Genomic DNA, 21,178 nt, shown 5'->3' with positions numbered 1-21,178 from the left:
CATGCTACACACTGTTACTATATTATATGAAATGAACTTCCAGATAGAGTGAAGGTGAAAATCCTGAGGAGGGGGGCGGGCAGGTCGGTGGGCCTCGTGGGCCTGCTCCTGGGCCTGTCCAAGATGGCTAGTCACAGGTCCAGGTTGCTCGCGGTCCGTGGGGGCGGTCACTCGGCCTGTCTGCCTCTCTTTCGCGGGTTGCTCCGCGCCCGGGTGGCCCTGGAGATGGAGCACGCGGTGTCTGCCAGTACGCTTGAGGCTTTCCGTGACCGGTGGGCACCGCAGGGGCTGGAATGCATCCTGGGCGAGGATAATAAAATTTTAATTTGAAAACTTGGTTTTGGTTTGTTTGGTTTTTAGTTTTTTAAGCACACCCCACACCCCCCCTTCTTATAAAAGGGGGGCCTAATTTGGTAATTTGGGGAAAAAAAAGAGAAAAAAAAACTGCGCCAATCAGCCTGAGGCAGAGTCCGAGGCCCACGGGCTCTAAAACAAAAGGAAAAAAAAAGAGAAAAAAAAAGAGAAAAGAAAAAAAAGGTGAAAATCCTGGAATCAATTAAGAAACGGGCAGTCTGACGGCCTGCTCCTCCCAGCAATGTCACAGGACTCCACCTCTAATTCCTGTGCTTAGCCACCAGGGAATAATTGTTCCCAGGTGTTAATCACAGGAAAATCAGCATTAAGAATTTACTTGGCAACCAAGTGACTCCATTAAGCCGACAACATAAGAATGATTGAATGAACAGATTGTCAGAAAATATGTATTTTCTGAGTAAACCACGGCCTAGAAATTGTCAGTGCGAACTGGGCACAGGAAACGATCCCGATATTGGACTCGGGCCTCATTGACACAAGATTAGAAATCTGTAGACGCCTGCTGGGCGTCCCCGGCCAGCTTACCGGCGAAGAGGATTTCAATTTTGGGAGCAGTGATGTATGCCTAACATTAGTGGCATATGCCTAACAGTTGTTTCAGGCACGAGCCCTGGACGCCTCTTTTTCTGCCTTTACCAATGTGGCAGACAGCGCACTTCTGGCATGTAATGAGCACGCGCGCCCCGCCCGCCATATTGAATGCGTAGTCGCCCATTTCACACCTAAAAAAAGGGCGCAGCGCCATTGGATGCCTAGGCCCAAAAGTCACGGGGACAAAGTTCCGACTGAATCCAGGAGACAAATGGGGTGTAACTGCCTAATGAGGGCTAGCAAATTGGGCAGAACTTGCTTCCACCAGGATTCCACCCTGTTCAGCTGTGGAGAGATATTCCAATGGAGGTTGGGGGAGAGGGGTTGGGTGGGAGAAAAGAGAGTGATACAGCCAGTATCCCCCACATCAAGGCATCATGCCTGGTGAAATCCCATCTACCCCAGGAATTCGAGCCAGTGGGCCCTTTAATGGCCTTAGCAGAACTGTTTTAGAGACAGATAATGAATCCCAGAGGGGATCGAATACTTTGAAGAAAATGCCCACCAGCTCCCTGAGGAGGAGAATTTCATTTACACCAGGTTTTCCAAGGCTGCTTCCTGGGCCTAACTTCTGCCCTCGGAGAGGCATGGTGCCAGCAAATTAGGACCTCGAAATGCCCTTGCAGGCTCAAGTCATCTATCCCAACCACACAATGATCCCATTACCATAATTTAGGACAGGGTCTACAGCCATCCATTTGGGTGTACAGGGCTTCCATTCTCCTTCATCAAAATTTTAGGCTCACACAGATTAAATAATCTCCTTTAGAAATCCTTCCATGCTACTTGCATGGTTAGATGACACAATACAATGTTCTGAATAAAATTAATAAAAATTATGATGCGTTTCAGGAAAAGAAATTGAGTAAACAGACTGTTCCATTTGGCTATAGGGTGGGTTTTTATAGTAAGAATCAAAAACTCAATCTTAACAAAATATTAAACTAACATCCATCTTTCCTTCTTCACCAAACATGTCTGTGACAGTACTTATCTTTGCTAAAATGTCAGCTTGGCTCAGTTGGTAACAGTCTTGCTTCTGAGTCCAAAGGTCGTGGGTCCAAGCTCCACAATAAGTTTGAAATACATTACTGAGGGATTGCTGCATTGTTGGTGGCGTTGTCTTTCAGAGGATCGGGCGGGAAAGTGGAGTTGAGGTCGAAGATCAGCCATGATCTTATTGAATGACAGAGCAGGCTCGAGGGGCCGTATGGCCTACTCCTGCTCCTATTTCTTATGTCCTTACATTAAGCTGAGGTCCCATCTGCCTGGTCAAAAAGAATGGAAAGGCTCCTGTAGCATTATTTGGAGAGGAGCAGGGAGTTTACTTGGTAACCTTCGATCAAAAACAAACGATCTTGTCATTTATCTCATTTGCTGTTTGTGGAACCTTGTTGCGAGTAAATTGGCTGTTGTGTTAGCCTCCATAACAACAGTGACTACATTTCAAAAGTGATCCACTGATTATAAAGCGGTTTAGGACGTGATTAAGGCACTATATAAATGTAAGCTCTTTTTTCTTCTGAAGAGTTGCTGTTTATATACCACTCAGAGTTTTGCACCTGTTCATTCTTCAGCCTGTGATTTTCCTGCCCTTTAAATTGAATGGGGCGAGGGGGTGGGGAATCACAGGCTCGTGAATATACTAGCAGAAAGCACTGGCTCCCATGTCTAAATTCAGGGCATGTTATCAAAAAACCCTTTCCTTATTTGAATGGTAGTACAATCCTTCCAGGAGGTCCTGCCATTTAAGTTAACCCTTTCTTTTCTATTCTTGTTTTAGTGTTATCTCTCCAGCACACATGGATACTCTTGAATGGAAGAAATTAAACCATGCCAATCATTTAGAGCACATTACAAAATAAAAAGTGCAAAATGTCAAATGCAAAGTTGCAGTTTTCACATGGTCTTCTATTTGGTTCAACAGCCTTACTCAGGCTTTGCTTCTTCCTGCTTTTGAAAGCCAAGCTTTAAGTATCTAGCCATTACTTCTTGATTTATCGCATCCTCTCTGCGAACAGTGAAACTTCGGTGTTATCTTGCATTCGGTGTTATCGGTGTTATTAAACAGTCATTTAGGTTTCTCAATTTTAAAAAAGTCTCTGCCAGCATGCAGATCTTACTTTGGGAGCAAATTCCCACCGCAAGTAAGTGTTGTGGTTCCATCTGGACTCTTAATGGTCATTTGTTTTGAAATGTTCTCCTCTCAATTTGCTATAATAATAATCTCCAAATTTCCATTCCCCCACCTTCACACACATGCACAATATTATCCCTTTGATTACCGCTATCTAATTTCTTGTAATCCGTAAAATGGATGACAGAATACAGGATTTTTGAGATAGTGCGCACTGCCATTTTCAGATCTTTCATTTGATGAGACATCCCTCCACACACTCGGAGACTTTCACAAATATATCCACATATCATTGGTGCAGGAGCCAAATGGCCTGGTGTTGTTTCCATGTACTCATTCATATTTCCAGCAAACACTTTGCAATTGGATTTACACAATATCTGTCCATCAATGTATCTAACAAAGTGAAAGCTGACCCTCATCATATAAGAACATAAGAAATAGGAGCAGGAGTAGGCCAATCGGCCCCTCGAGCCTGCTCCGCCATTCAATAAGATCATGGCTGATCTGGTCCTAACCTCAAATCTAAATTCATGTCCAATTTCCTGCCCGCTCCCCGTAACCCCTAATTCCCTTTACTTCTAGGAAACTGTCTATTTCTGTTTTAAATTTATTTAATGATGTAGCTTCCACAGCTTCCTGGGGCAGCAAATTCCACAGACCTACCACCCTCTGAGTGAAGAAGTTTCTCCTCATCTCAGTTTTGAAAGAGCAGCCCCTTATTCTAAGATTATGCCCCCTCGTTCTAGTTTCACCCATCATTGGGAACATCCTTACCGCATCCACCCGATCAAGCCCCTTCACAATCTTATATGTTTCAATAAGATCGCCTCTCATTCTTCTGAACTCCAATGAGTAGAGTCCCAATCTACTCAACCTCTCCTCATATGTCCGCCCCCTCATCCCCGGGATTAACCGAGTGAACCTTCTTTGTACTGCCTTGAGAGCAAGTATGTCTTTTCTTAAGTATGGACACCAAAACTGTATGCAGTATTCCAGGTGCGGTCTCACCAATACCTTATATAACTGCAGCAATACCTCCCTGTTTTTATATTCTATCCCCCTAGCAATAAACGCCAACATTCCGTTGGCCTTCTTGCTCACCTGCTGCACCTGCATACTAACCTTTTGATTTTCTTGCACTAGGACCCCCAGATCCCTTTGTACTGCAGTACTTTCCAGTTTCTCGACATTGAAATAATAACTTGCTCTCCGATTTTTCCTGCCAAAGTGCATAACCTCACATTTTCCAATATTGTATTGCATCTGCCAAATCTCCGCCCACTCACCCAGCCTGTCTATATCCCCTTGTAGGTTTTTTTATGTCCTCCTCACTCTCTGCTTTCCCTCCCATCTTTGTATCATCTGCAAACTTTGATATGTTACACACGGTCCCCTCCTCCAAATCGTTAATATAGATTGTAAAGAGTTGGGGACCCAGCACCGACCCCTGCGGAACACCACTGGCTACTGGTTGCCAGTCCGAGAATGAACCATTTATCCCAACTCTCTGCTTCCTGTTAGATAACCAATCCTCCACCCATATCTTCTGTGTATGCCCAACAGCACAAGCTTGGCGTAGATGACATAACTTAGATGCTGTTGCTGCCAAATTAGAGACTTTTGCAGTCACCCAAAATAGCTGAAATGATTACAGAAAGTCAGTGAAGAGGCAACTAAAGCAAAGTGCAATGATTGTCAGTAAATTGCAAGGTTGCATGGAAATGTGGAAAGTTTTGGGCTTATGACCAGCTGGACTTTGCTGTTGTCATTTAATTCCCACAGTTTACCCAAGGTTTGGATCGCCAAGCTGACTCCACTGTGTTCTGTTTCTGAGGTAATGGTGAGGACACAATGTTCCTGTTGTAAGCACTTCATGTGGGAGATAGTCAGCCATTATTGCAATCAGTTTTCCAAAGCTGTATCATTCATCAGCTGATTATGCAGCCTATGTGTAAAAAACCTTAAGTTTTAAAAAAATTAACAAAAAGAAATTTGTTCCAGTACATGAACATCTCGCCCTCAGTTATTTTATCACCCGTCAGAAAACAGGCCAGATAACACCTTGTTCTGAAATCACCAGGTAAGCTGCAATGAAATAAAATCAGGCCAGACCATTAAACAAACCTTTCAGCTAAATCTACACTTTGTTTCTAGGATATTGTAGTTAATTTCAAACGTTTTATTCCTAACAGTTGCTTCTTTCCCAAGGGTGACCGGAAGATATAGTACAGGACGAGAGATTAAGTATGTGTAATTCAGTTGTGAAACTATAGTGAATACCTTAATTCAGTGCTGCTATAGTTTTATAATAGCATCTACATTTTCTTTTTGTTTAACAGAGAATCATAGAATCATAGAAAGTTACAGCACAGAAAGAGGCCATTCGTCCCATCGTGTCCGTGCCGGCAGAAAAAGCGCTATCCAGCTTAATCCCACTTTCCAGCGCTTGGTCTGTAGCCCTGTAGGTTACGGCGCTTCAAGTGCACATCCAAGTACTTTTTAAATGAGTTGAAGGTTTCTGCCTCTACCACCCTTTCAGGCAGTGAGTTCCAGACCCTCACCACCCTCTGGGTGAAAAAATTTCTCCTCAGCTCCCCTCTAATCCTTCTACCAAATACTTTAAATCTATGCCCCCGGTCACTGACCCCTCTGCTAAGGGAAATAGATGCTCCCTATCCACTCTATCTAGTCCCGTCATATTTTTATATACCTCATTAAATCTCCCCTCAGCCTCCTTTGTTCCAAAGAAAACAATCCCAGCCTATCCAATCTTTTATAGAATCATAGAATCATAGAAGTTTACGACATGGAAACAGGCCCTTCGGCCCAACATGTCCATGTCGCCCAGTTTATACCACTAAGCTAGTCCCAATTGCCTGCACTTGGCCCATATCCCTCTATACCCATCTTACCCATTTAACTGTCCAAATGCTTTTGAAAAGACAAAATTGTACCCGCCTCTACTACTGCCTCTGGCAGCTCGTTCCAGACACTCACCACCCTTTGAGTGAAAAAATTTCCCCTCTGGACCCTTTCGTATCTCTCCCCTCTCACCTTAAATCTATGCCCCCTCGTTATAGACTCCCCTACCTTTGGGAAAAGATGACTATCTACTTTATCTATGCCCCTCATTATTTTATAGACTTCTATAAGATCACCCCTAAACCTCCTACTCTCCAGGGAAAAAAGTCTCAGTCTATCCAACCTCTCCCTATAAGTCAAACCATCAAGTCCCAGTAGCATCCTAGTAAATCATTTTTGCACTCTTTCTAGTTTAATAATATCCTTTCTATAATAGGGTGACCAAAACTGTACACAGTATTCCAAGTGTGGCCTTACTAATGTCTTGTACAACTTCCACAAGACATCCCAACTCCTGTATTCAATGTTCTGACCAATGAAACCAAGCATGCTGAATGCCTTCTTCACCACCCTATCCACCTGTGACTCCACTTTCAAGGAGCTATGAACCTGTACTCCTAGATCTCTTTGTTCTATAACTCTCCCCAACGCCCTACCATTAACGGAGTAGGTCCTGGCCCGATTCGATCTACCAAAATGCATCACCTCACATTTATCTAAATTAAACTCCATCTGCCATTCATCAGCCCACTGGCCCAATTTATCAAGATCCCGTTGCAATCCTAGATAACCTTCTTCACTGTCCACAATGCCACCAATCTCGGTGTCACCTGCAAACTTACTAACCATGCCTCCTAAATTCTCATCCAAATCATTAATATAAATAACAAATAACAGCGGACCCAGAACCGATCCCTGAGGCACACCGCTGGTCACAGGCCTCCAGTTTGAAACACAACCCTCTACAACCACCCTCTGTCTTCTGTTGTCAATCCAATTTTGTATCCAATTGGCTACCTCACCTTGGATCCCGTGAGATTTAACCTTATGTAACAACCTACCATGCGGTACCTTGTCAAAGGCTTTGCTAAAGTCCATGTAGACCACGTCTACTGCACAGCCCTCATCTATCTTCTTGGTTACCCCTTCAAAAAACTCAATCAAATTCGTGAGACATGATTTTCCACTCACAAAACCATGCTGACTGTTCCTAATCAGTCCCTGCCTCTCCAAATGCCTGTAGATCCTGTCTCTCAGAATACCCTCGAACAACTTACCCACTACAGATGTCAGGCTCACCGGTCTGTAGTTCCCAGGCTTTTCCCTGCCGCCCTTCTTAAACAAAGGCACAACATTTGCTACCCTCCAATCTTCAGGCACCTCACCTGTAGCTGTCGATGATTCAAATATCTCTGCTGGGGGACCCGCAATTTCCTCCCTAACCTCCCATAACATTTTATCAGGTCCCGGAGATTTATCTACCTTGATACGCGTTAAGACTTCCAGCACCTCCCTCTCTGTAATATGTACACTCCTCAAGACATCACTATTTATTTCCCCAAGTTCCCTAACATCCATGCCTTTCTCAACCGTAAATACCGATGTGAAATATTCATTTAGGATCTCATAACTAAAATTCTCCAGCCCTGGCAACATCCTCGTAAATCTCCTCTGCACCCTCTCTAGTGCAATCACATCTGTAATGTGGTGACCAGAACTGTATGTGGTACCCAAGCTGTGGCCTAACCAAAGTTTTATACAGTTCTACCATAACCTCTCTGCTCTTATATTCTATGCCTCGGCTAATAAAGGAAAGTATCCTGTATGCCTTCTACCTGCCCTGCTACCTTCAGAGATCTGCGGTCATGCACTCCAAGGTCCCTTTGTTCCTCTACGCCTCTCAGTATTCTCCCATTTATTGTGTCCTCCCTTGCCTTGTTTGCCCTCCCCAAATGCATTACCTCACACTTCTCTGGATTGAATTCTATTTGCCACTTTTTTGCCCATCTGATCAGTCCATTGATATCGTCCTGCAGTCTACAACTTTCCTCCTCACTATCAACCACACGGCCAATTTTTGTATCATCTGCAAAGTTCTTGATCAAGCCTCCCACATTCTAGTCCAAATCATTAATATATACCACAAAGCTAGCAATGACATACTTGTCACTACTTATCTCAGTGGCAGCTGGCCAGCGATGGACCTAGAATGTACATCATGAAGACAGAGCATTCTGGGAGGAGTATTCCATATTAAACGCACTTCTTTATGTCATCCTGTCTCCCTCATAGAATCATAAAGCACAGAAGGAGGCCATTCAGCCCATCATGTCTGTGCTGGCTCTTTGAAAGAGCTATCCAATTAGTCCCACTCTTTCCCCGTAGCCCTGCAAATTTCTCCTTTTTAATTATATATCCAATTCCCTTTTGAAAGTTACTATTGAATCTGCTTCCCCACCTTTTCAGGTAGTGCATCTCCCCAAAGATGTAACATTCCATATAAGCAGTGTCTTTTTTTACTTTTAGACCAGATTGGATCCTTTGCTCTTGGTTCAATGTACAGGAACAGAGCACGTGATCATCTCTGGGGCTCGCAATGCTGTGGTTAATAAAGCATCCCCTTTTATATTGCAGATCAGATTTTATAGCACCGCCGTTCCCCGTCCGGAACTGGTGGGAAGTCAGCCGGCAAGGTTTAAATAAGGCCCGGGAGTTAAAATACCCCGAGCCTCATTTCTGGAGCAGTGGGTGAGGTTCTAACTCACACCACTTCTCACCTGCCAAAAACTGGCCAAGAGTTAAAATTGGGACCTCACATAGTGACTGACATTGTGCTAATACGAACTAAATTTGTGGCATATCAGTGCATGATTGAAGCAATATGTGTATCTTTGCTCGTGAACTGTGTGTACTTGCACTGAAATGTGCATTCTAATGTTTCTTTACTTGTCCCATTACCACCCTCCTTGCCTTGCACCATCATCCCTTTTGTTGATTAATCACTCTTGCCCTTCAACCTATCACAGACCTTTCCCTTTTGTTCTTTCCTCCGCTTCATTTCCCTCCCCCCCCCCCCATCCCCCTTCTTTCCTTGGCCCTTTACTTGTTAAATCTTTAACTTTTTCCAGTTCTGACGAAAGGTCATCGACCAGAAACATTAACTCTGCTTCTCTCTCCGCAGATGCTGCCTGACCTGTTGAGTATTCCCAGCATTTTCTGTTTTTGATTGTGCATTCTAACTGTACACCTAACTGTTTTACAGTGTAAAAAGGGCAGTGTTATGATTCAGGGGACTTTTCAAACAGACTAGCAACAGTCAGGAACAACCTGTAAGTTTGCAAAGCATCGGATATTATATCTGCTGCTGTATATACGTTTTGCAACACAACTTCCCAATGTTCATTTTTTCTAAGTTTATACCTTTTTCTCCCACTTCTGAACACGATTCATGCCGGGTATGGTTTCTATGTTCTGATGTTGCTTTGTCTCTTTTTCTACTCTCTCCATTTTTCTATCTCCCTTTCTCGCTTCTCTACTTCTTTCCTCCGACTTTATTGTTTTCACTCTCTTCTATCTCTTCCTTTTTTCTCTTTCTCAGTCCTTTCTTCAGTGCTGTTATTTTTGTTTGCTTTTCTTCCTCTCATTTTCCAACATCTTCAGAGGACGCTTTCAGTTGTGATGGATGTTGGGATAACCCCATCTCTATAGCGTTCTCTTTTCCCTATGGAAAAAAAAGAAAGAAATAGATAGAGAGAAACTTATCCCATTGGCGGAAGGGTCAAGAACCGGAGGACGTAAATTTAAGGTGATTGGCAAAAGAACCAAAGGCGACATGAGGAAAAACTTTTTTACACAGCAGGTGGTTAGGAATGCACTGGCCGAGAGGGCGGTGGAGGCAGATTCAATCATGGCCTTCAAAAGGGAACTGGATAAGGACTTGAAAGGAAAAAATTTGCAGGGCTACAAGGATAGGGCGGGGGAGTGGGACCAGCTGGATTGCTCTTGCAGAGAGCCAACACAGACTCAATGGGCTGAATGGCCTCCTTCCGTGCTGTAACCATTCTATGATTCTATGATTCTATTCTATGAAAGATTAGCATTTATATAGTGCCTTGCATGACCTCAGGACAATGAAGTACTTTCAAAATATAGTCACTGTTGTAATGTAGGAAATGCAGCAGCCAATATGCATAGAGCAAGGTCACAAAAACAGTAATGTGCTAATGACCGGATAATCTGTTCTTTACTGATGTTGGTTAAGGGGTAAATATTGGCTAGGACACCGGGGAGAATTCCCCTGCCCTTCTTTGAAATAGTGCCACGGGATCTTTTATGTCCACCTGAGAGGGCAGATGGGGCCTTGCTTTAACATCTCATCCGAAAGACGGCACCTCCGACAATGCAGCACTCCCTCGGTACTGCACTGGAGTGTCAGCCTGGATTTTGTGCACAAGTCTCTGGAGTGGGACTTGAACCCACAACCTTCTGAGGCGAGACTGCTACCAGTGAGCCACAGCTGACAGTCCCAATTTCTTTCTATGGAGTTGTTACATAGTGTTCTCTTTTTTTCTTTCACTGGAGAGCGAGAGAAAGAAAGAAAAATACGTTGAAATGCCAAACTGGGCATTAGTGGTGAAGGCTGGACAAGAGCCTGTATGCTTGCTGGAACCAGAATGCTTTACACAGACACTTGGGAATTATGCTGGCAGTAACTGTAATACCTGCCTCATCATCATGAAGCTGCAGCTCTCACCGAAATGGATAAAATGTACATAATGTTTAAAGTTATCTCAATGCTACGTCTGCCATTATGTTGTATTTCTGTGTAAAAAAATATTGTAAAAGATAAAAAGTACTATTCACACAGCAGTAAACCTGTATCACTGTATGGGAGACGTCTTCTTTTAAAAAAAACTAATACACATGGTTTCTCTTTTAAGATTTAAAATGAAGTCGCTGTTGGGCTTTGCAGTCCTTATCCATTAAAGGAAGTTCCACAGAGATTCTACCCTGAATGGGGATTGCCCACAGGCAAAGTGTTACTAGCCTTAGCCCAGAAAGACATCCCTACGTTGCTTTGAATAGCTACATCCTGGAGCAAAGTAGAGAAGGATTGTTGCTTTTGCACCTGTATGATGAACAGGCTGCCTTGAAAGGTCACGCATAACATCAACTATGCCCTACCCAACTACATAATATTACCGTAGCTAAACAATGTCTGGTGCCCTTCTAGTTGTTGCCAGGTTCAGCAGATACATAACCTCCTCTTCAAGGCTCTAGTGCTGAGCTTGTGTAACAAGGCCAGTATCTGCCAACTGTGTCTGAGATGGCAACTTCCTGAAAGTTGGAGATGCAGCTGAGTAGGCCCTGGAGAGGATCCGATGACCACCAATGGGCTAGAAGCAGACTATGCACTCTCGTCCCTGAGTAGATACTGTCAGTGGCTGCAAATAGCAACTCCTCATCATTACATCACTCGTCCCAATGCCCTGTCAGTCCCCTCAGAAATAATGGTGGATTCAGCAATGGATAAATGGATATGTGCCCGAGTTCCTGACATGAGTCATAAGCCAGGCGGTGAGGGGATGCTACTTGGCCCCAAATAGCCAGCCTCTAGCCCGATGGTCCAGATGGAAGTATTGAGAACTGGCACAGGATGTAAGCGTCATGACTACTGTCAGGAAACCGGGCACAAACCTGCATAAATTCCTGCCTGTGGTTACAGGTGAGTTGAACATTCAAGGAATGGAAGCCTGTCCTGTTGTAGAACATTGCTAGTTGATGATAGGGAGCACGTAGGGCTACGTGAGTACAGTCTGTGATTCCCTGCGCCTGTGGAAATCCAGCAATTCTGGCAAATCCCACAGCTCTTTCCTCTTGCTTGGCAGCCTTCATGGGGAAGGAGAGGAATTTGTGCCGCTTTGCAAAGAGTGCATCTGTTACCTGCATGGTGGAAGTGTGCACAGCAAACTGACATAATGCTTATTCCCCCTGCTGGAGTCTGGAATGACTCAGAGACATGAACGTTGAAAGCAACAGTGACTGTTACCACCATAGGCCATGCTGTGCATAAACTGATGCTGGGCTCCATAGGCCGTGCTGCTCATGCACTGGTGCTAGGCTCCATAGGCCGTGCTGCTCATGCACTGGTGCTAGGCTCCATAGGCCGTGCTGTGCATGAACTGGTGCTGGGCTCCATAGGCTGTGCTGCTCATGCACTGGTGCTGGACACTGCCTCCCTGCTGAAGCAGAGAAGCCTGACACACTGCTCTTCAGACAGGTTCAAGTAAGATAGTCAATTCCCGAAGAACCGCATGCTGTAATACCTCATCCTGCGCCCTCCCTCCTTCACCCTCTTCTAACAACCAGGCCTTTGCTACCTTCCTTGTTGCTGCTGCTTTTCCTCCTCATTTGGCAGCTTCAAAGGCAACCCAAACAGCATAGCATCTACCACAATTGTGCTGAAGCCAAGATTGCAAAACCCACTCTCCAAACCCAGCCCAAATAATGGAAGAAAATTGCCCCAAAAGCACACCAGCAACCCATAAGGACTATCTAGAGACTTACCTTAATGGAGGTGAGTATTCCCTTAAATATCCGCCATATCCCACCATGATCTGCTGATACGAGGAACTGACAAATCAGGCGCTCCCAGACGCATTGATCGGAAACTGGAGTCAGACAGCTGTAGATGTCATTCTGGAAGAGACCTACAAAGACAGATGAAGTGCCAGTATGGATCATTATCCAAAACTTCTTTTTAAGCACATTAAAATCCTTAAACATTGGTGTTTTGTTTTCATTCCAGTAATACACAATACTTTTATCTACTCATTTGACTGTACTGAGAGATTACATGGAAGGAAAGATTGTAAAGTAAAATTAACAGACATTTTGCTCGGAATAATCTTGAACATCTTTCCAAATCTTTTCTTCTGGCCAAATTAGACTTATTTACGTATTTCACTTCGACAAAGTCCTTTCGACCTTCTGAGCAATGCACTTCAAGCCTTTTTATGTCATCGATTCTTTGCCAACAATCTTGTGATGTTCAACAAAGCTGTTAGGCTTTGTTTTTCAGGCCCCGAAGCAGATCCATTGATGGGTGATTGTGCACAACCTTCCTGTGGGTGTTGGTAACAACTTGACTGTTCCAAAGAATGTATTTAATATTTGACAAGCTGTTTGACAAGAATAAATAACTCGGGCTGGGAGAATCTGTGACCACCTTAATAACTCCATTTTGTGTCTTTACAACCAATAGCATATGATGTTGAATTCATTAGCATACATTTTATTATACAAACAACAACAACTTGCATTGATATTGTGTTTTTAATGTGGAAAAACATCCCAAGGCACTTCACAGGGGCACAATCAAAGAAAGGAGTGCCAAATCAAAGAAGGAAATATTAGGAGTGACCAAAAGCTTGTTCAAAAAGGTGGGGTTAAAGCAGCCTCTTAAAGGGGGAGAGGCAGGTGGAGAGATGGAGGAGTTTGGAGAAGGAATCCCAGAGCATGGAGCCTAGGCAGCTGAAGGCACAATTGCCAATAGTAGGGTGAAGGTGGGGGGAATGCTTAAGAGGCCACACTCAGAGGTCCAGAGTCCTGGGGGCGGGTGGGGGGGGTTGTAAGGCTGGAGAAGGTTACAGAGATTGGGAGGGGCAAGTCCATGAAGGGGTTTAAATATGAGGATAATCATTTTAAATTGGAGGCATTGGGGGACTGGGAGCAAATGTAGGTCAGCAAGGTTAGGTGTGATGGGTGAGCAGGACTTGGTGTGGGATAATATATGGGCAGCAGAGTATTGGATGTGCTGAAGTTTATGGAGGGTGGAAGATGGTAGACCAACCAGGAGAGCACTGGAACAGTCGACTCTGAAGATGACAAAGGCAAGGCTGAGGGTTTCAACAGCAGATGGGCCGAGGCACGGAGGCGGCTGAAGTTACAAAGGTGGAAGAAGCACACAGTCTTTGTGTTGGAGAGGCTTTGGGGTCAAATAGAACACTAAAGTTATATAACAGTCTGGTTCAGCCTGAGACAGTGGTCAGGGAAAAGGATAGATTTGATGACAAAGGTACAGATTTTGGGATAGGAGCCAAAGATGATGGCTTTGATCTTCCCAAAGTTTAAATGAAGGAAATTGCAGCTCATCCAAGACAGGATGTCGGACAAGAACAAGGCAGTGAAGGAGTCGAGAAAGGTAGAGTATCATCAGCGTATACATGGAAGCTGATCCTATGTTTTCAGATGATGTTGCCAAGGGGCGGCGTGTAGATGAGGAAGAGGAAGAGGCCAAGGAAGATCCTTGAGGAAACTCCAGACTTAACAGTGGAAAGAGAAACCACTGCTGGTAATGCTCTGGTTTGAATCAGATAGGTAAAAGTGGAACCAAGAGAGGGCAGTCCTACTGAGCTGGATAACAGAGGACAGGCACTGGAGGTGGATGATGTGGTTGACTGTGTCAAAGGGTGCTGAGAGGTCAAAGAGGACAAGGAGGGATACTGTATCATGATCACAGTCACAGAGGATGTAATTAGATGGGCCAATAGATTTGAATAGAGAGAGAGACTTGCCTTTCACGACCTCAGGATGTCCCAAAGTGCTTTACAGCCAATTAAGTACTTTTGAAGTGTAGTCACTGTTGTAATGTAGGAAATAAACAATTGAAATCTAAATGAGTGTCTTAACTTACCACCACCACTAACTTATATTGCTATTTTATACAAAGCATTTTGCTAGAACCAAAGCAGTAACCGAGACCTATTGCTGCCAGAATGTTATTCAAAGAGCTTTGCCATCCAATCAGATTATAAACCCCTTTGATTTTATCGCATGGAATGCCGTGTTTTACCACAACAAAAGCCTTCATAAACTCACGGTGCCACATGTTGTTGCAAGTGTAGAGAATCCAAGTACATCTGTGTTGGTAAAATGTCCAGGGTACAGTCCAGCTCACCGAGTGTTAACCCACTCATGCATTAGGTGATTATATTCAATGCTACATTTCTGCCTTTAATCCTTCCTTGCAATATCAGTTTTGATTTAGATACAGTCTGTTTCTGGTCAGCCTACATTGTCAATTCATATAAGGGTGCCACTTGAACCATTGCCACGTCAGAATATTAGCCTAGATTTCAGGATCTTAAGGACTAACATCGACATCCAGTGACGCGATGAGGAGAATATTTTTACGCAGCGAGTTGTTATGACCTAGAATGCACTGCCAGAAAGGGCGGTGGCAGCAGGTTCAATAGTAACTTTCAAGAGGGAATTGGATGTGCAGTGAAACCTGTGAATTTCGGACACCTTAGGGACTGGCATCAGCTGTCCTTTTTTTGCAGGTGTCCATATTTTCAAAATGGTCATTGTATGTACTGTAAAAATTTTCCCAACAATCTTGAAGAACCAGCTGAGATTATGATCAGCACCGAATCAGTTGCAACGATGCTAAGAACTTAAGTTTGGAAGTACAACAATGATGTGCCAAGTACAGCACCTGTACAGTGGAACCTACTCCAAATGTCGACAGACAATCGTACCGCTGGGGTCGGGCGCATGCACATCTTCTGGGTCCACGTGGGGTCAGGTACGTGTGCATCTTCTGGCGTGAGTTATCAACAAGGTTGCTTTTGAAAGCAGGGACAGCGGCTGTGGGGTGATTCAAACCCCTATACCGGCCGGGACAAACACAAACTCAGTAACAATCTATCGGTCAACACGATCTTCAGATTCAGATACAGTACGTACTTTGAACATTTTAAAGTGTGACGTCAGGCTGTGTCTTGTGCTTTAAGTTGTAAAAGGGCTTGGTGCATTGCAGGGCTATGAGAAAAGAGCAGAGCAGTGGGACTGTTTGGATAGCTCGTTCAAAGAGCCGGCACGGGCACGATGGGCTGAATGGCCTCCTGCTGTGCTGTATAATTCTATGATTTTTGCAAAAATATTTTTGTGTATTTTGAAATTTTAGTAAGTGCACCACACACAAAATTGTTTGGCCTAATTGAAGCAAAGGATGTGCCACTGCTATCACCTGGAGTGGAAATTGGTGGAAGAGATACTGGAGGACATAGACTGGTCTGCAGCTGGTATTTGTTCTTGGGATGTGGGAAGCGCCAGCAGAGCCGCATTTATTGCCCATCCTTACTTGCCCTGAGAAAGTGGTGGAGGGCCTTTGCCTTAAACCACTGTAGTCGTTCTGATGATTGTGCTCCCACAATGGTGGCAGGTAGAGAATTCCAGGATATTGATCCAGCGACATTGAAGGAATGGCGATATATGTCCAAGTCAGGATGATGTGCGACTTAGAGTAGAACTTGGAGGAGATGCTGAAGTGATTTGGTCGTCACCGGTTTCGGGTGCATGGCACAGTTGCTCTGCCGACTTTGCGCTCGTTTCAGGCAGAAGTCAAGTGTCTACTCCCCCACCCTGTTCCTTGGTGGTAGAGGCCGCAGGGAAGGGAGGTGCTGTTGAATTAACCTTAGTCCTGGATGGTGTTGAGCTTCTTGAGTATTGTTGTGGCTGCACCCATTCAGGTAAGTAGTGATTATTTCATCATGATCCTGACTTGAACCTTTTTACTGGTGGATAGACTTTGAGAGGTCAAGAGGTGAGCCACTTGCCACAGATTATTCAGCCTCTGAACTAATGCTTTGATGCCAAGTTCTCGGGGGGGATAAACAATTTATAAATTTTAGTTGAAGTTTTTACATATTAGCAATATTGACAAGTATTACAAATTGAACCAACGTTAAATTCACTTGGCAAATTGAATTTGATGTTGTACCAATGAATCTCATCTTTGAACCTGGAGACCTCGAGGCTTGAACCAGGAGGCTTTGAGGTTTCCCTTTCAAGGAGAAAATTGAGAAATACTTCTTGCCCCTAACGTAAAGCAAATTCTACCAGCAGAAATAAGTAATACCTTCTTTCTCATCGAGATTCTCAATGCTGCTGACAGCACTCACTTTGTTGGAAGACTAGCACTGACTGTAGGCTGCAGTTAAAGGTCCCTCTTCAGGCTGTTTCTCAAATAAATAAATGCTAAACATGTTTTTATCCTGGCGGTTATAAAGTAAATACAGCCATCAAACTGTTAGCAAGGTACATTGTGATGGAAACCATTTACATAACTATTATACCAAGCAGCATAATTCAGATATAGCTAGTGTTCTCTGACTGTCAGCCATTTGATCCACAATGAAGCCTAGTTCCGAAGTAACTTACAAGTTATGCTTTCACAGCCGTAAGTGGGACTGTGTGTCTGAATTTATCTGTCTCTATATTCTCCATGAAGTTGAGCCTGTTTCCTTTGTTAGCAAAGTTGTTGGGCGACAATGAATTGCTAAGAACAAACTGGGTGATTGTGGCTCAGTTTGAGCAACAATCTGAAACAGTTAAACAAGATGAAGAATTGGACTTCAGTCTACATCGAGCTAGCCTGACCGTCAGCTCAGAGTGAGCTTGCTTCTTGGGGGAGGGAATCGAGAATAAATCTGACAAAGCAATGCGCGGGCATGAGCAATACAGCCCTAAAAAGCAGCCTAACCAACAGTAAGTATAAAACATTTAATCAATACATTATCTTTATTTGGCTTTGCTCCCTTCCTATTACTGTCGCTCCCTTCCTTAAAAGCACTAAATGGTACCTCAATTGCACTCTGTCGAGTGGATTCAGTCTGCGTGATGTAACAGGTGTCTGAATCAGCTGCTTTAGTGGTACCAAAGCTAAAGTTCAAAAGTGTATCCATTTTTGACCAAAATACACGCCAATGCTGATGGATAAACAGATGTATTCTTTCTAACTTAACCCACAGTAACGAGTTGAGTGGTTTTCTGTGCTTTTTTGTATAAGTGTCTTAACTAATTGGTTGTGATTCTAATTCATAGCAAACCTAGCAGTATAAGAAGAGAGTAAATACTATTATTGAGAACTTTTACTTCTTCAGGGCTGGATAAGAAGCTGAAGTTAGAAACTGATCCCACTGGACATCCTATTTGTGACCCTCAGCCACCAGGGAATATGAATTGACATCATTATCTCCAAAGTACATTGTAGATGACTGGGCCGAGCTGTTCCCCTTGACTTTGGCTCCAAACTCAAAAAGGGAGCAGCTAATTCAGATGTCACAGGAACAAGTAAACTGACATAAACAGTAAAATAAAGATAACCTGACGGGAGCAGTGAATATTCCAAAATTAAGAGGTCCCATTTTTTCTCCACCTACTCTGCTGCAGCGATCACATTGTCTGAGAATGTATCCTGGCTAACGACGTCAATTTAGCAATTCACCGCAGTAAATGTAAGTGAGTGAACCATCTTACTCCCATCTTCCACCTCACCCCCTACCTTTCCCAAAAAGGGCATGAAAACATCACATTTCTGAGAGCACTAGGCCTCTCTCGCTCCTATGCCCGTTTCTGGAAATTTTCTTCTCAAATCAAAGCGCATGCTCTTCATGAAAAAGTGTTTCACAATTTTTTTTATTTGTGAACACGTGACGTAGTTCCACAAATCATATTTAAACAAATCATCACACCATTCATACGTGACAGGGTCATGATGATAATGACTTTTCAAACTGTGTTTTATTTAACTTTTTATTGTATTTTCAAGAACGTATATTTATATTTTATGAAGCTATAGTATGTATAGGTGTACATTCACATATATTTTATGAGGTCATTGCACAATTAACATTCACATGGACATTTTGTTACTTCATTGAATATTTAGATGTACAATCACCCATATTTTATGAATGTATATTCCACATGCATAGTTTATGATGTTACCATGATCCTGACTGCATAGTGCATGCTGGAGGAATGTATTACCACATTAGGCTGCCTGCACTAGTAACAATGAAGCACAAGGAGCCAAAGCAGCTTGCTCAGCCCTCAAATCTGGGGTTGCTTAAGGTTGGAGGTGGTGAAGACTGGTCCTGCAAAGTGGTGATTACATTGGTTAGAATTTGTGCCCCCATAGTGAGTGGATGGGTTGCTGCACTGAGGAGATAATCTGTGGTGAGTTGGATCTCCGAGCACAGGCCCCAAACTGCCTGGTATTTCCCCAGTTCCAGACTGAGGCCAAACATCAATCATTCTGATTGGCAGATGTTCCACATGTGCTTCAGCCACATGTTTGTTGTGGGAGGATCTGCACTCTAACACAGAGTACATGCTATATTATAGCTCATATAATACTTCCATGACCTGTAATATAGTTCTTTCTTTCTTTCTTTACATGGATTGAGGGCCATATATAATTTCACAGTTCTATGAATTATGGTAGAAATACTTGGTGACATAAGAACATAAGAATTAGGAGCAGGAGTAGGCCAATCGGCCCCTCGAGCCTGCTCCGCCATTCAATAAGATCATGGCTGATCTGATCCTAACCTCAAATCTAAATTCATGTCCAATTTCCTGCCCGCTCCCCGTAACCCCTAATTCCCTTTACTTCTGGGAAACTGTCTATTTCTGTTTTGAATTTATTTAATGATGTAGCTTCCACAGCTTCCTGGGGCAGCAAATTCCACAGACCGACTACCCTCTGAGTGAAGAAGTTTCTCCTCATCTCAGTTTTGAAAGAGCAGCCCCTTATTCTAAGATTATGTCCCCTCGTTCTAGTTTCACCCATCCTTGGGAACATCCTTACCGCATCCACCCGATCAAGCCCCTTCACAGTCTTATATGTTTCAATAAGATCGCCTCTCATTCTTCTGAACTCCAATGAGTAGAGTCCCAATATACTCAACCTCTCCTCATATGTCCACCCCCTCATCCCCGGGATTAACCGAGTGAACCTTCTTTGTACTGCCTCGAGAGCAAGTATGTATTTTCTTAAGTATGGACACCAAAACTGTATGCAGTATTCCAGGTGCGGTCTCACCAATACCTTATATAACTGCAGCAATACCTCCCTGTTTTTATATTCTATCCCCCTAGCAATAAAAGCCATCATTCCATTGGCCTTCTTGATCACCTGCTGCACCTGCAAACTAACTTTTTGATTTTCTTGCACTAGGACCCCCATATCCCTTTGTACTGCAGTACTTTCCATTTGCTCGCCATTAAGATAATAACTTGCTCTCCGATTTTTCCTGCCATAGTGCATAACCTCACATTTTCCAATATTGTATTGCATCTGCCAAATCTCCGCCCACTCACCCAGCCTGTCTATATTCCCTTGTAGGTTTTTTATGTCCTCCTCACTCTCTACTTTCCCTCCCATCTTTGTATCATCTGCAAACTTTGATATGTTACACTCGGTCCCCTCCTCCAAATCGTTAATATAGATTGTAAAGAGTTGGGGACCCAGCACCGACCCCTGCGGAACACCACTGGCTACAGGTTGCCAGTCCGAGAATGAACCATTTATCCCAACTCTCTGCTTCCTGTTAGATAACCAATCCTCCACCCATGCCAGAATATTACCCCCAATCCAGTGATTCTTTATCTTGAGCAATAATCTTTTATGTGGCACCTTGTCGAATGCCTTCTGGAAGTCCAAATACACTACGTCCACTGGTTCTCCTTTATCCACCCTGTACGTTATATCCTCAAAGAACTCAAGCAAATTTGTCAGACATGACTTCCCCTTTGTAAAGCCATGCTGACTTTGTCCTATTAAATTATGTTTATTCAAATGTTCTGCTACTGTCTCCTTAATAATAGACTCCAAAATTTTACCCACCACAGATGTTAGGCTAACTGGTCTATAATTTCCAGCCTTCTGCCTACTACCCTTTTTAAATAAGGGTGTTACATTGGCAGTTTTCCAATCTGCCGGGACCTTTGCCGAGTCCAGAGAATTTTGGAAAATTATTACCAAAGCATCCACAATCCCTACTGCCACTTCCCTCAAGACCCTAGGATGTAAGCCATCAGGTCCAGGGGATTTATCCGCCTTGGGTACGGTAGCATAGTGGTTATGTTACTGGACGAGTAATCCATGAGACCTGGACTAAAATCCAGAATCATGAGTTCAAATCCTGCCATGGCAGTTGGCGAATTTAAATTCAATTAATTAAAAATTCAATTAATTAAATAAAAATCTGGAATTAAAATACTAGTATCAGTAATGATGGCCATGAAACTACCGGATTGTCGTAAAAACCCATCTGGTTCACTAATGCCCTTCAGGGAAGGAAACCTGCCGTCCTTACCCGGTCTGGCCTGCATGTGACTCCAGACCCACAGCAATGT

The sequence above is a fragment of the Heptranchias perlo genome, chromosome 3, assembly GCF_035084215.1.
Source record: "Heptranchias perlo isolate sHepPer1 chromosome 3, sHepPer1.hap1, whole genome shotgun sequence".
Taxonomy (NCBI): domain Eukaryota; kingdom Metazoa; phylum Chordata; class Chondrichthyes; order Hexanchiformes; family Hexanchidae; genus Heptranchias; species Heptranchias perlo.
This window is presented reverse-complemented; position numbering follows the sequence as displayed.